Source organism: Adiantum capillus-veneris, chromosome 28 (genome assembly GCF_014529385.1).
Source record: "Adiantum capillus-veneris isolate H3 chromosome 28, ASM1452938v2, whole genome shotgun sequence".
NCBI lineage: Eukaryota > Viridiplantae > Streptophyta > Polypodiopsida > Polypodiales > Pteridaceae > Adiantum > Adiantum capillus-veneris.
Window position 1 is genome coordinate 53,091,350 of NC_140958.1, and position 16,530 is coordinate 53,107,879.

The 16,530-nt window shown below is 41.5% G+C and overlaps 1 pseudogene; it reads right to left on the bottom strand.

The window, feature by feature from the left end:
- Positions 1-314: 314 nt before the first annotated feature.
- Positions 315-1,566, bottom strand: LOC147420459 (putative E3 ubiquitin ligase SUD1; annotated as a pseudogene).
- Positions 1,567-16,530: the final 14,964 nt, after the last annotated feature.

Consider the following 16,530-nt stretch of genomic DNA (forward strand, 5'->3'; position numbering starts at 1 on the left):
TCAATGACATCTATTGTTGTCTCATAGTGTTTTGCAAGTGCTTATATGCTACCTACATGGACACATAAGTGTCACTAAAGCCTCTTGATTTTAACCCATTGATGCTCTCATGGTACCGCATATACACTAACTATATGATTTTTTGTGAAATGCACAAACAATATACTTGAAATACACACGAGACAAGAGATATGTAAAGACAAACTACACATTGTTTGCTTGATGTCCAAGCATACTGAGAGTGCATATATCATGCAACCAACCACATAGAAGGGGGAAAACTTCAAGTTCAACCAACAAGAGGAAAGTAACCTTCAAAATTTTAAGCATAGCATTCCTTCAAGTTTGACCAAAAAGAGGAAAGAAATCTTAAGCTTGACCAACAAGAGGAAAGCAACCTTAAGCTTGACCAACAAGAGGAAGATTTCATTGTCACATGAAGATACAAAAACATCAGCTACACTGGTAGAGTTTCCCATAGGAACATCTTGTTCATATTCAACACGCTCAAAGTTGAGACGATGCTTCTAGGACCCATAGATATCAAGCAAGTTGTCAACTAGAGAATAATGCACCCTTAAGAAAGAGATGTGATTAATCCAAAAATGTTGCATTACTTGCCAATACAATAAAAGAATTTTCCAAAAAATGAAAAATAGGGCCTTGTATCCCAAGAAGCTCATCAAAAGGTACATTTTTTGCTCCATCCGCACCATCAAACAATTGTTCCACCTACACATCCAAATTGGTAGCTTGCATTTCAAGATGTGCTATCACATTCTTTAGATAATTAGTTCTCCAGCTTTAGTAGGAATATCCTAGCCTAGACCCACCTCTCTATTTGTAGCAGCAGGAGTTACCACTTGAGAACGTCTATCCAATCTATCACCTACCCAAATTGCCCTTGCCTTCCACCACCTCTAGATCCATGCTGCCTATCGACAACTTCATCTTTGTGATATGTGTAAAGGTAGCCTAGAGGTGGAATTATTCTCTTAATGATGTTGCTCCAAGAAAAATGAACACAATGCTAGCTAAGAATAGAGACCCATGGAGACAATCAATCAATGGAAAAGTGGGTGTCAACTGATTGATGAATAACCTTTGCATTTCCAAAAGACTTATAACAAAGGTAAAGTGCTAGATCTGGAAGGTCGTGAATGGTATAAAGACTAGCCAGACTGAAAGGACAAAATCTAAATGCAACAAAGAATGGATTCCACAACCACCCTTGATAGTCAATCCAAGCACAAAATCTCGAGGTGAATGCCTTGTTGGTGCATTCTCATTGTAGATTGGAGAGAAATTAAAAGGTTTCTTGCATGCCTCACCGACTAAGCCATTAGCAGAGGCAATCCTAGTGGACATAATTAATGCTATTAGTGCATGCACAAGGGTAGTAGAGGGGATATCCTTTCTTTCCAGAGGTCCTGATCTATGGCACACATCTTCTTCTTCCTCAACCTCATTGTCCCCTCCTCTTAATGCATTTTTCTAGAACTCACCATCGCCACCGTCCCTCTCTACAATCCTCGAGTCTACTTCTCCTCTTTCCAGTATAGCCCGTCAAGTCCATGTATGGCATAGTATTTTGTGTGTACCAAATGGCTTTAACTTTCAAAATGACTTCCTATATCATGTTCTTATTGCATAGGAGAATTTCAAGAGCCGGGCCATTTTTGTGTGGCATACTTGCAACAATTACAAGGCTACTACAAGCATGAAACGTTGTTGGTTGGCCACAAACAAAAACCCTAAGGTCATATATTAATTGTGCTAAAAGCTAACGTGTCAAAAATTTTGAATTTTCAAGCTTTTATAATGTAAGCAATGACATAGTCCTTCCTATAAGGAGGACCAACAAACAAGAAAGTTTAACAAAGAGATACCAATTCATATAATCTTGGCATCCTGAAAACACAAATAGAAGAACCTTCTTCCACATGCACCATGAAAAAGTTCTCAAATAGATAGATGATGTGCATAGCCCATTTGGATTCACTTATGTGAGTCGTAATGACCTTCACCAAAACACAAAGGAAATTGCAAAGTAGTCAGCTTGTTTCACTTACAACCTTATGTATATCTTGAGAAAGTATGGATGCCTCAACAATATAGGCCAACACCCTTGGGAGAGTGGCTTTCATGGGGAGTCAACGTGGTAATAGTGTCTTGCAGACACACACCAAAACTTGTGAACTTGTATATCCTTGAAACCAATGGTACCAACCTTAACCATGGTATTAAAGCATCCAACCTCTAGTGGAATCATGTTATGAAAAATTGCAATCCATTGACATCCCGTGGATGTCAGAGTGTCTCATATTCATGTAGTTTCCTTGTATGTAGATAAATGCAATCTAGAGAATGGCATGTTACATGTCTCTTGTACTTTTAAAAGAAATGAGTGTTTCTTTTGGCATCATGAGAAAGCTTTCCAATTGGAAGGGGCCCTAAAGGGGGTGCCAAATAGCACTTGACCGTTAATATTCAAAAGCACATTCAAAAAAATGAAGGCTATGGCAATAAATATGCAATGAGAAGGAAAGAACCGCTTGTAACGGCTCTACAAGCTGACACATGTGAGTATTGTCTCACTTGCTTATGACTTGGCTGACCCTTGGTACATTAGTGGAGAGGTTACTTAGGCTGAAAAACGTAGAAAAATTACAAACCTTGTATGTTACTCGGACATATGGTTAGTCATAAACTTATGAAAGTCACAAATGCAACTTTAACTTAAAAGATGTCAAAAAAGTCACCAAGTGGGGGGAAGGGGACCTAAAGATAGGGCACCCTTAAAATAACATGGCCAAAATATGTACTTGCCGCTTCAAGCACTGGATATGGAAAGCTACAAACATAGTGAGAGAAATGGAGTCATAGGAGCTGCTTGGAGATGAACTGGGCCTTGCCATAGCCTTGAGATTTCACCCCCATCATTGGGTGACCACCTTTGGCTATAGAAGTAGCACTAACAATGTTGTTCAAGGAGGCATTTCCTCAATTTTAGGGGAAAGTTCCCACATGGCTCCCTAGCTACAAAATTTAGTATCAATGCTTAAAAAGTGTTCACGCTCCTATCACAGATAACAAAAGAAGAGGATCAAGTGCTTTGATACCTGCACTTAAAGACAAAGTCTAGAATTCCACATGCAAAGCTCCACCCAACCAATTTTTATATAGACGGCACTGCCTCTATATTAAGGACTTATATACTTACCATGCACTCTTGGAGTAGGAATTCCCTAGCCCATATTTTCATGAAGTCGTAGTTGTAGCTCATAGGTTCATAGCCACTAGAACCTTTGTCATGACAATAATAATTGCGCTTTAAGTTTTTTTAATGATTCAATCTATGCCAAAGTGGGTTGTGCAAACTTTGGGTGTTATTTAGTTAACTGCATCATTTTTTACATATACTTGTCGCAACATGCATGAAATGCTACTAATTTGCTATGGGTACCTATAATATTTCTAATGTTGAGGAGCCCATATTATTTGAGGAAGCACAAAATAATTAATATTGGTTCATCTCTATGCAATGAGAAATAACTGTTACTATCTGCTGGGGTAAAGGTGGGACATTGGATTCGGCCACCCACACTTTATCCTTATTGCTTGTACATATACAAACAATGAGGAGAACTCTCAAAGCCACTAGGTTGCTACACACACAATATCACCTCTTCTCTTTCCCTTCCTGCTCTGCACACGCATGCATTACACACCTCACAACTGGTATCAAAGCCGACGGTTCTTCCCGGCTCTGACGCACATGCGAGGACTTCTTGGCTCAAGCATCTGCAAATTGGGCGTGTAAGCTATAAAAAAGGGTTCATAGTAGCGCTGGTGAATGCAAGGCTTAATTGAGCGATGTGAGCGTCTATACAACAACGTTGGACATTGAACTCAACAGCATCATTGGATTTTTTTACCTTGTTTACCTTGATTATGTAACATCGATTTGGAGAAAGGAGCAAGGTTAGCTATGCCATGTGGCCACAAGTGATTGGTCTCTTCAAATATAGACGACAATGGCTTAAAAAAAGCAAGGTAATAATTGATCGAGCGGCTATATATGCATGTCCGAGAGAGAGAGAGAGAGAGAGAGAGAGAGAGAGAGAGAGAGAGAGAGAGAGAGAGAGAGAGAGAGAGAGAGAGAGAGAGAGAGAGAGAGAGAGAGAGAGCTGCAACCCCTTCCACCATCTCCATTGCCCGTGTGTTGTCTCTTGGAGTGCATTGATTATGGAATATGTGCAACAAGAGCAGGGCCAAAAAGCTCCAGGCTATTTTCAGCAGATGCAAAGCAAGGGCTTCTCTCCAGGCGCAATCACATACGTGTGCATCTTGAAGGCATGTGGCTTGTAAGATATTGATATAGGCATAAAAATTCTCGTTGATGTTGTTAGTGAGGGGTTGTTGCAAAATATTGGTGTGCTTAGCACTGCCTTTGTCGATATGTATGCCAAATGTGGCCTCTTGTGCGGGATGTTGTAAAGCTCCAGGCTGTTTTTAGCAGATGCAAAGCGAGGGCTTCTCTCTAGGCGCAATCACATACGTGTGCATCTTGGCTTGTAAGATAATGATATAGGCATAAAAATTCTCGTTGATCTTGTTAGTGAGGGGTTGTTGCAAAATATTGGTGTGCTTAGCATGGCCTTTGTCGATATGTATGCCAAATGTGGGCTCTTGTGCAGGATGTTGTCTATTGGAACGCATTGATTGCAGGATATGCCCAATAGGGCAGGGCCAAGAAGCTTGGGACTGTTTTCAATAGATGCAAAGAGAGAGAAGCTATCACCTACGCATGCATCTTGAAGGCATGTGGCTCTACTCAAGATGCTCTTGAAAAGAGATGTCCAATCGAGGTATTGTGTGTGTGTGTGTGTGTGTGTGTGTGTGTGTGAGAGAGAGAGAGAGAGAGAGAGAGAGAGAGAGAGAGAGAGAGAGAGAGAGAGAGAGAGAGAGAGAGAGAGAGAGAGAGAGAGAGAGAGAGAGAGAGAGAGAGAGAGAGAGAGAGAGTTACAGCCGTGCAGCTCCTTCTGCCATCTCCATTGCTTGTGCATCATCTCTTGGAGTGCATTGATTGTGGGATATGCACAACAGGAGGAGGGCCAGAAAGATCCAGGCTGTTTTCAGCAGATGCAGCCCCTTCCGCCATCTCCATTTCCCGTGTGTCGTCTCTTGGAGTGCATTGATTGTGGGATATGCACAACGAGAGCAGGTCCAGAAAGCTCTAGGCTATTTGCAGCAGACTCTCCATGCGCAATCACATACGTGTGCATCTTGAAGGCATGTGGCTCGCAAGATAATCATATAGGCATAAAAATTCACGTTGATAGTGTTAGTGAGGGGTTGTTGCAAAATATTGGTGTGCTTAGTAATGCCTTTGTTGATATGTATGCCAAATGTGGGCTCTTGTGCGGGATGTTGTCTCTTGGAACACTGATTGCAAGATATACCCAATAGGGCAGGGCCAAGAAGCTTGGGACTGTTTTCAATAGATGCAAAGAGAGAGAAGCTATCATCTACGCATGCATCTTGAAGGCATGTGGCTCTACTCAAGATGCTCTTGAAAAGAGATGTCATGCTTGGGCTTATCGGGCTCCTCAGGGCTCTTGGTAATGACCCCGAGGCAGTTGTCGCCAACTAGAGCAGGGCCATAAAGCTAGTGCTTGAGAAGCTTCCTGTCCGGAACATCGTCTCTTGGAGTGTATTGATTGCGGGATACACACAATAGAGCACAACAAGTCCTTTGCGTGGTGTAGTTGTCCGAGCACAACAAGTCCTTGACGAGCTGTTGTGCTTGGCACTACACGATATGTATGCCAAATGTGTGCACTTCAAAAGCATCTTGAGGAGCTTACTGTTTGAAACGACGTCTCTTGGAATGCACTAATTGCAGGATACCCACAATAGGAGCAAGGACAAAAAGCTCTATGTTATTTTCAGCATATGCAAAGTGATGGCCTTTGTCCAGATGAAATCACCTATGTGTGCATCTTGAAGGCATGCAGGGCCAGGTAGCTGTGGGTTGTTTTTCAGCAAATGCAAAGAGAGAAAATGCAATCATCTACACGTGCAGCTTGAAGGCATCTGGCATCATGCATGTTGGTATCGACAAAAGTGTTCATGATGATATTGTTATTTAGGGGGTTGTTGAGATAAAACTTTGTGCTGGCACTGCCTTGGTCGACATGCATGCCAAAGGTGGTGTACTTCATAAGCACAAAAAGTGCTTGCTGTCTGGAATGTAGTCTATTGGAATGTATTAATCACGAAATATGCCAGGCAAAGGTAGGGCCAAGAAGCTCTGGGCTATTTTCAATAGATGCAAAGAGACGAAAGCTATCCAAATGCAATCGCGTACCCTTGCATCTTGAAGGCATGTGGCATTAGGCAAGATCCTGAGATGGGCAAAGGAATTCACGATGATATTGTTAGCCAGGGGCTATACAAAAGAAACTTGTACTTGGCACTACCTTCGTTGACATGTATGCCAGATGTGTTGTACTTCATAAAGCACTCTTTGTATGTGCACGGACACTTCCACACACACACACACACACACACACACACACACACACACACACACACACACACACACACACACACACACACACACACACACACACACACACACACACACACACACACACACACACACACACACACACACACTTGATTCTCTCTAGAAGCACTAGTTTCGTTTTCACAGGGCAGAGCAATATCCACTACACAAGCAAACATGGGAGAGGAAGAGATGGCATCTGACTCTATGCAAGATGCCATTCGGGCTTAAAAATTCATTTTGATATTATTGGTCAGGGGCTGCTATCTAATGTCATCTTTTAGAGTGCATTGATTTCGGGATACATGCAACGAGGGCAGGCGAGAAAGCTTCAAGCTGTTTTCAACGTATGCAAAGCAAGGGCCTCTCTCTAGATGCAATCACATACGAGTGCATCTTTAAGGCATGTGGCTCTACATGAGATGCTGGTATGAGCATAAAACTCATGCCGATATTGTTCGCCAGAGGCTATTGAAAAAAGATGTGCTTGGCAATGCCTTGGTTGACATGTCCAGTAAATGTGGTGCACTTCAGAGAGCACATATAATGCTCAAGGAGCTTACTCTCCGCGGTATGGACTCTTGGAATGCATTGATTGTAGGATTTTCCCCAGAGGGGCAGGGCACAAAGCTCTCGTTTGTTTTCAGTAGATGCAAAGTGAGGGTCACTCTCAAGATGCAAGCATGCATATTGAAGGCATGTGGTTGTTAATATGGGCATAAAAATTCACGCTAATATTGTTAATCAGAGGCTGTTGAAAAAAGATTTCGTGCTTGGCACTACCTTGGTCAATATGTATGCTAAATGCGGTGCACTTTAAAAATTCACTCTAATATTGCTAGTCCGGGGTTGTTGCATGCCAAATGTGGTGCACTTCAAAAAGCACAGAGAGTGCTTGAGGAGATTCCTGTCCGGAATGTGGGGCAACAAGTCTTTGACGAGCTTCCTGTTCGGGATGTTCTTTCATTATAGGATATGCCCAATAGGGGCAGGGCCAGGAAACGAGTATTTCTTTTGTGAGATCACTTAAAGACTGTGTTGAGAAGAAGGATTTGCACCAAGGAAGTAAAATCCATGCTAATATTCGTGATAGTGGATTACTTGAAAAGAACCCATACTTGGGGAACATGTTGGTCAGTATGCCTATCAAGTGCAGTGCACCTGTCATGGCACAACAAGTTTTTGATGAGATTCCTGTGCAAGATGTCGTCTTTGATTGTAGGATATGCCCAACAAGGGCATGGCCAGGAAACGAGTATTTCTTTTGTGAGCTCACTTAAAGACTGTGCTGAGAATAAGGATTTGTACCAAGGTAGTAGGATTCATGTTGATATTTGTGATAGTGAGCTACTTGAAAAGAACGCATACTTAGGAAACATGTTAGTCAGTATGTATGTCAAGTGCGGTGCACTTGTCATGGCACAACAAGTCTTTGACAAGCTTCTTGTGCAGGATGCTGTCTTTGATTGAGGGATATGCCCAACAAGGGCAGGGCCAGGAAACGAGTATTTCTTTTGTGAGATCACTTAAAGACTGTGCTGAGAAGAAGGATTCGTACCAAGGCAAGAAAATTCATGTTGATATTTGCAATAGTGGATTACTTGAAAAGAACACATACTTGGGGAACATGTTGGTCGGTGCACCTATCATGGTGCAAGAAGTCTTTGACGAGATTCCTATGCGGTATGTCGTCTCTGATTGCAGGATATGCCCAATAGGGGTAGGGCCAAGAAACAAGTATTTCTTTTGTGAGCAATAGGATTCATGCTGATATTCGCAATAGTGGGCTCTTGAAGCGAAAATATACTTTCCGACCACGTTGCAGTATGTATGTCAAGTGTGGTGCACATGTCATGGTGCAACAAGTCTTTGACGAGCTTCTTGTGCGGGATGTCGTGTCTGATTGCAGGATATGCCCAATAGGGGCATCACCAAGAAAATTTCTTTTTTAATCGACACAAGCATCACAAATGCACGAAGTGCATCCCTCTTCATTTTTATATAATGTGAAAATTTTCACATCCACACATCTTTTAATGCAACATCTCGTTTGTGATGCGAGGTCATAGAGTTTTTGGTGAAAGCTTCGAGCGGATTCTATGGAGCCTTCAAAATAAGAGACGATATAAGGTGAAAGGTACAACATTTCTCCTCTTGTTTAATTCACACCATTTTCATAACAAATCAGTCAAGGCATACTAGTTGCAGCAAAAAAATAGCGCTAGTAAAAGAAAAAAGCAACGCTTGAGTTAGCTAGAGTGAGGAAGCCTGCTATAGCGCAACAGTTGAGACAGTAGAGAGGGAGCAAAAGGAGTTGAAGGGTGGGTACACACACACACACACACACACACACACACACACACACACACACACACACACACACACACACACACACACACACACACACACACACACACACACACTCCCATTAGGGATGTGCACTAGATCCAAGAAGCAGGAGTGTCTAAAAGTCGAGTAGAGAGAGGGATTGTGTGTGTGCGTGCACACACACACACACACACACACACACACACACACACACACACACACACACACACACACACACACACACACACACACACACACACACACACACACGAGGCCACAAGAGCCGATCAAAGCAAGGAAGAAAGGGAGGAGCGTGTGTGAAGCTTGGCTCAAAGTGCGCACACATGGATTTCCATCCACATCCGCTCTCGACATCGGAAAGATGAACACAGGGAGTGTGCATCACATACACACATACATACTCACAAGAGCGGTGTACACTTAGCTTTGTGCTTTGGCATCTCTGACATCCTTTGACACCCAGTAGTTCGGCTCTCCTTCGGCTGTGTGTGAGTCTCTCTCTCTTGATGAGAGACCTAGACATTGTGTTGACCATTGTCATTCGGCTTTCTACATCGGCACAAGTAGAGAGCACAAGCGAGAGAGAGCGGCTTTCTGGAATAGCATCAATTTTCTTGCTTCTTGGCAAGCTTCCATCTGTCGACAATGAAAGACGGCATCAGCTTCTTCTTCTCGGATTTGACATAGCGAGAGTGAGAGAGAGCGGTATAGCTCTCCTCTGGCGTAGCCTCGCCATCAGTTTCCTTCCTCTGATATAGCCTCCCATGCTCATTCGGGTCAGTTTTGCTCCACGGTTTCTCCCTGGCATCTTGGGCTTGACTAAGCAAGAGATGGATTGAGAAAGAGCGACATCGGCTCTCTTTTAGCCCGCATCTAGAGTGGCTTTTGACATAGTCTTGTCGGTGATGGCTTGATTCGCTCCTGCAGTGACACACATCTAGCCCATACAACTCCACCAGAACATTTCAGAGTGGATTTCCTACCAACGAGTTTAGCTCCTGGATGGCATTTATGACCACAAGTACATCTTTGTGTGCAAGATTATACTTTTATTGGACACAAAACCGGAGGATATATATAAATTTTGTGGTTACAAGTGGTCGATTGTTCTATGTGTCTGATTCTCGGTTTTTGATCAATGAGCTTTCCAATTGACGAGCTACTATGCCAAATTTCAGCATTCTGCTCACATGTTGCTTTCTTTCTAGTACATATTATGCAGCACACTTGGTACTGCTCATGTATGACAATGTGGGTTACTTTAGAGAGCATTTCTAGCATTGTTTTATGCAATTCTTGCTATGTATGCATATGCGGGTACAGAGTGAGATAGTTACAACTTATAGGTGGCAGATTCAAAAATTTTATAGGAATTTTGGATAGATACAATTTTCCATAGAGCCGCTCATTCAATACTGAGCTAAATTCCCACAATTTTGGCAGTTTATGTATACCGTATGTGGATTTGTCCACTGAGACACTAAGTGTCTGTTTATGGTGCCTTTCTAGTGAGATTTCTCGAGGCTTTACTTAAATTTTAGGAAAAAATTTGCTCGTCTTCCCTCAAATTCTTGCCATTCTTTTTACGTATCTACGACTTACTCACTGATGCTTTAGTAAGTCGAGATTACTCCCACTTTGAGAATGATCGAGTTTTGACTCTCGCTTTCAATAGGTTTTGTTAGTTTTGGACACAAATTGGTATTCTTGTACCCACTCTCATGGGAGCGAAATTTGTGTACCCATAGTGGCTACAAATTATAGGTAGTCACAATTCGTGTATGCTCATAGAGGCAACAAATTACAAGTAGTCAGTCATAGGTTCTGGTTCTACAAGTTATAGGTACAATTTATATGAAGTTTTTTAATTTTTGTGCACAGACTTATGCGATGTGTATTGATAATAGCGTTTGGTCTTTACTTACGTATAGTGTTATGCATTTTATGCTCTTTTCAGAGTTATTTTTCCTTGGATTGTTGATGTACTAACTTTTCTTGGCTAGAACAAAGGCTGGACACTGCTATTGTACATTGCTTTGGTAGAGCTACATTGTGCGTGTGCAAGCATCGGATTGATGTAGTGGTCGAGTGATCTCCCACTTTGTTGCCATTTCGGCATGGTTTATGGTTGAGTTTTTTCTCAATTTACAAGGAAGATTCTATCAATTTTTCTCTCAAAATTTCTCCCCATAATTTTGGTTTCTTGGCATCCATATAGCAGATACATGTGACAGTTTAGAGTCGACAGTGATGGCTCATGAGAGACGACAGTCTCATAGTTGCCAATATATGAGATGTTGGCATTGTGGTCACATAGGGTACATCAGGTGACACCGTTTCAGACATGTGAGACGGCAGTAGAGATGTATGCAAGATGCAAATGTGGTTTTTACACATGCTAGAGTGGTGGCTTCATAAGCTAGTGACAATGATGTCACATTCACCTCTAGCATTCCTCTTGCTTACATTTGAGAAGTGGTACTTATTCCTGTTGGTTATTAGATGAGAGTGTACTCTTTCACATCACACCATTTTTTTTGCTCGCATGTGATGAGCGAGAGATGAGATGTGTTTCCTTTGCAAGAGTGAGCTCTACCATGCTCACGAGACAAAGCTTTTAACTTTGCAAGACATAGCAGTAGACTTTGTACAGAGAGAGGTAGTGCTCTAATGAGACACATTTGGTGTCATTAGAGTCTGTGCAGACAGAGGTAGAGCAGATTTTCTCCCTAGAGACACAGGCAGAGATGATGGACATGGAGTTCTTTGATATTCTCATGCTAGAGGGATGAATTGATGCAAGGATGCATAGTTCTACCTATGGATGAGAGGGACGTAGCAATCCCAGTGTCGGTGATGATACATCCATACTTAATTAGTAGTCTGATGATGCAATACATGCAGATAGCATCGAGGAAACTGGTACAGCCAGGTTTGTGCAAATTTCATGAGTGTTTGAGCATCTTATGTATGACCTACCAGTGTTGAGCCTTGACCTAGCAAATGAAATGGGAGCATTTGCAGTAGGGATTGTCAGTCGTACAATGATCAACACTAACGTGATGCATTGTGGAGCTATGCACACCATATAGATTTGTCTATAGGATTTGCATGTAGGCTCTAGCATGGATACACCCCAGATATGCACACTTGCCTATCACTAGGGCATAGGTTGAGAGAGTATCTCACCTATTTACTTGTACATGCTAGTAGTTTAGCTAGTAGCACCACTTATTGGCACACTTGCCTTTCAATGGGAGGTTGTTGGGGTAAAGGCGGTGTGCCTTACCTCCGGCCGAACACTGGATCTGGCTGCCTACATTTTATCCTTATTTCTTGTACATTTACAAACAATAAGGAGTACTCTCACAACCACTTTTGCTGAGAAATTGATGCACCCACACAATGTCGCCTCCTCTTTCCCTTCCTACTGTGCACACGCACGCATTACGCATTGCACACTATTAAGAATAGTACTTGGTCTTATGGGATTTTTTTGATGGTGGTAAAAAGGTACCATTGGAACATATTCTTGAGTTAAAGCATAGGATATATGGCACCATTGAATGCTACAAAACTATTACAAATAGAGATGCAAGACTGCACAAAATCTGAATTCATGAATTTAAAGATAAGTCTAGACCTTGAATTATGGGTTCATAAATACAAGCCGAGGGAGGGAAAACCTTATTGAGGAAAAAAAGTGCTCTTGTGTTTCTAAATGTGCTCACACACGTCACTACCATAATATGGCAACAAATAAGTGCTCTTGTGTTTCTAAATGTGCTCAGGCACGTCACTACCATAATGTGGCAACAAATCCTCCTCTACAAGTGATGCGATGAACATGAGCTAATGCTAAGAGTTGGTGCTAATGTATAGGGAACTAACATGCCCTAATGTGGTCAATCCACAAAGGCCAATAATTGTAAATCTTTGCAAAAAGATTTGAAATTCTCATATCTGCAAGGATATCCTTTGTAGGCACATAAGCAAAAAACTCTATTGTAATCAGTATCTCCTTGAAATGATCATAATATAGGTCAATGTGCTTCGTTAAAGCATGAAGCACTAGGCTTATTGCGACTACCAATGTGCTCTAATTTTTGGTGATGATATTGATGGCAAGCAACACTCATCCATAAGGAGTCCAAGCTATACACACTCAATCTTAGCTGTGAAAGTTGCCTTGTACTCAATCTATTGCTTCTTGCTCAACGAAGATATGTATAAGCTGCCAAGCATGAAAAAAAATCCACTAGTGGCTAGGCATGTGTCATAGAAACTAGCCGAATCACAATAAAAAGGATGTAAAAATGATAGCAACAATCCGTCATTGTGAAAAGAGAATCCAAGATGTATGGTGCCACTTTAGTGAAAGATTTCTATAACTGCCATCCAACGCTTATATCCAAGGCTATTGCAAAAATTATCTTACATGTGAGATGTAATAATTAATAGTTGGACTCATAATTATACATACATCACGCAACCAAAAGCTTGCTAATAGAAGGAGACATCAAAGGGTTAATCCTCTATTCCTCTTCTAGGATCTTCCTGATGGAGGTGATTCTAAATTGAACGATTTCTGAGGGGGAGAGAGTTGATTCCAATGTAGAGAAAGAGAAATCTAATGGCCTTTCTCTTCCTTCTAATTTTTGTGACTTCATCCATGAAGAAGGTCAGACACCTCTCAATAGCTTGGATAGTGGTTGATGAAGATTTTGATGGAGTAGAGGGTTTGTTGAAGGCCTCTTCCCATATGTGAAGGATGACATCTTGAACAAGTGGGAGAGCAAAAGAGAGGCATCTATGTGAAACCAATGGTTCCTGATTTTGGAGGATTTGTCATCCACTTTACAAACTAGGGGATAGTGTTTTGAAAGATAGGTGGAAATAAAGAGTGGGGCCTTGACTCTATTAAACCTCTCAATGATGGAGTGCAATACATACATTTGATCCAACCTGGATTTTTTGGCAAACCCTCCATGAGATTAATTTTTCCATGTATACTGACTTGTTGAGATAGCGTCCCACAAGTCATCGGCTTGCTTTGCAAAATCCCATTGTCTCCTTTTTTATCTTAAGATGGTTTGTTCTTTCCCCATGAATCTATCTTTTTAGTGATCAACCATGTTAAAATCCCCTATCATTTTCAAACGATTAGAGAAAAGAAAAAGTTTCTACCAGAGTTGAGCTTTGCTGGCTTACTACTAAGCTACATACACATACATAACACAACATTTTAAGGGGGTAGGGGTATAGAAAGCACACTAGTGCTCTTCCGTTAGATGGGTTTAGAAGGGGGATACTAGTGCTAGGGGACCCCCATGACTGCACCTCCATACCCTCTATGGTGAGAAGAGAAGACCTACTCATGGGCTTGGATATTTTCGCTAACAAAGAAGCCAATTATTCCCTTGTTAGTTTGACTTCTTTGAGGGCAATAACATATGAATGATGTTTTGAAATCCATTGCTTTACCATGGTTGCTTTGTTGGGTCTAGAAATCCCCTTCACATTTTAGGAAGTTACTTTCATTTAGAATGTTTGGCTTGAGACGATCCCTTCATTGTTGTCTACTTCCCTCGAGTGGTGGGGTGGCTCTCTTTGTTTTCTCTCTGATTTTCTATTGGATTACCTAGGGCATGGTTCAAGTTAGGAGTGGCTATTGCTTTAGTGGTATTGTCCTATTAATTAACTGGAGCTTCGAGGGCAGAGTCTACATTTTCATTGGAGGAAAGGGTCTAGGAGACCTCCCTAAAGAATCCTCCCATTTGGGGAGAGAAGCAAGGACATAAAACCTATTGGGAGGCTTTGAATCCTTCCCATTATCTCGTTTAGGTAGGGGGCTAGGGGTTTTTGGGGAAAAGAAGCGGTTTTGGGTGGCTGAGGGCTCTTGGAGGTGCTTGCGTGGGTGGGAGGGGTATTCCTTGGTAGCATGGAGGGTTGGGGAAGTGAAAGCACGATTCAAGCATAAACATAAAATCAAACTCAACTTGGAAGGTAAATACTAGGATTTACTACATCGCTAAGGATTCACTATGGTGGCCATAAAGATACTACCCCTCTTCCTCTGAAGGACAATACTTAATTATTGAGAAAACTCATAAGAAAAGGATGCAATGCTGGGATGGCCTTTCAAACAAGTATGCACAGAGGCTCCTTTACCCAAGAGAACTAGCAAAAAACTATGAGCTAGCTCCTTGGGAACTCTCTCTCTCTCTCTCTCTCTCTCTCTCTCTCTCTCTCTCTCAAGTGTAGTAGATTGGTTATCCCAATTCCCTCTTGAATAACAAGCCTTGAGTTTAGCACTTGCCGAATAGATCTTTGAGATCTCTTGGAATTTTTCCTATGACATGCCAACTTCTCTTGTTTTCTATTCTCTCTCTCTCTCTCTCTCTCTCTCTCTCTCTCTCTCTCTCTCTCTCTCTCATTAAAAGCTGATCTTGTTATCAATATCCCTAGAGCAAACTATCGTACCATGATTGTTGTGCAAGGAATGACTCAATTCAAGTCCATTACTTGTTCGCATTTTATGTCCCCCAAAAAGAAAAATAAAAGCCTTATGGTCGAGAGGTGGCACCATCCTCACCCAATTATTATATATCGTAGGGAACATGCCCTGCCCATGTATACTTGTTTCTTCTCCCATTGTTGAAGGGTTACGATATGATTCTCCTCCAGTGTTTACAGGTCACACTTGCTTCTCTCAATATATGTCTCGGTCACCTTTTTTCAAAATTTGTAATGCATTGGGAGGAATTGGTTACCTTCAAGGTCTCCAAAATAATAGCATTATGATGACCCTCTTGAAAAATGGCATGCCTAGAAGTTTAACCAAGTACTTGCAATGCCTCCTTTGTCCATGTGCACTCGGGTTTCTATTTCTCCAATACAAACTTGCGCACTTCTTCACATGCAACTATGTCCTCCATATTTAGACATGCATATCCTACAAAAATCTTAGCTCTTCCATGCAATTTATGTGCCACAACAAACACTGACTTGAAATCTCACCATAACTTTGTTCTTTCTTGTAGCAACTTTAATCACACACAAGCTTATGGATTTGCTTTCCCTTATCAATGGATTTGTGACATCACAAGGTTTAATAACCCGCAAAAATGCAATGTCAATGGATATGGTACCGTCGCATTGCATCTATTCAAAATAGTGAAAAGTTTGTTTCCCTTATCTTTTTTTTTTATCATGTCTTGTAATCAAAGCATTTCAAGACAATGTCATGAGGGCCCAAGTTGAGGCATAAGCACCAATATCATTTATATAGTGGATTAGATTGTGTCAATGCGTGTGAGGAGTGCTTTTAAAGCTAGACAAAACCTGCTTTTCCAAGGATGGCAATGAATATAATTGAGCATGAGTAAGGCTATACTAAGTGATGTGTTTGAGATGCATCCCTTCTTCTCCAGCACAAATCTCAAGATTTTTGTTCATTTGCATTTCACACCGTTTATATGTAATTACAATTAGCATGTGTTTGAGATGCATCCCTTTTTGTCTGTGTAACAACACAAATCTCAAGATTTTTGTTTACTTTGTTTACATTCACACCGTTTTCACAATTAGGATGCATACTCTCTTCT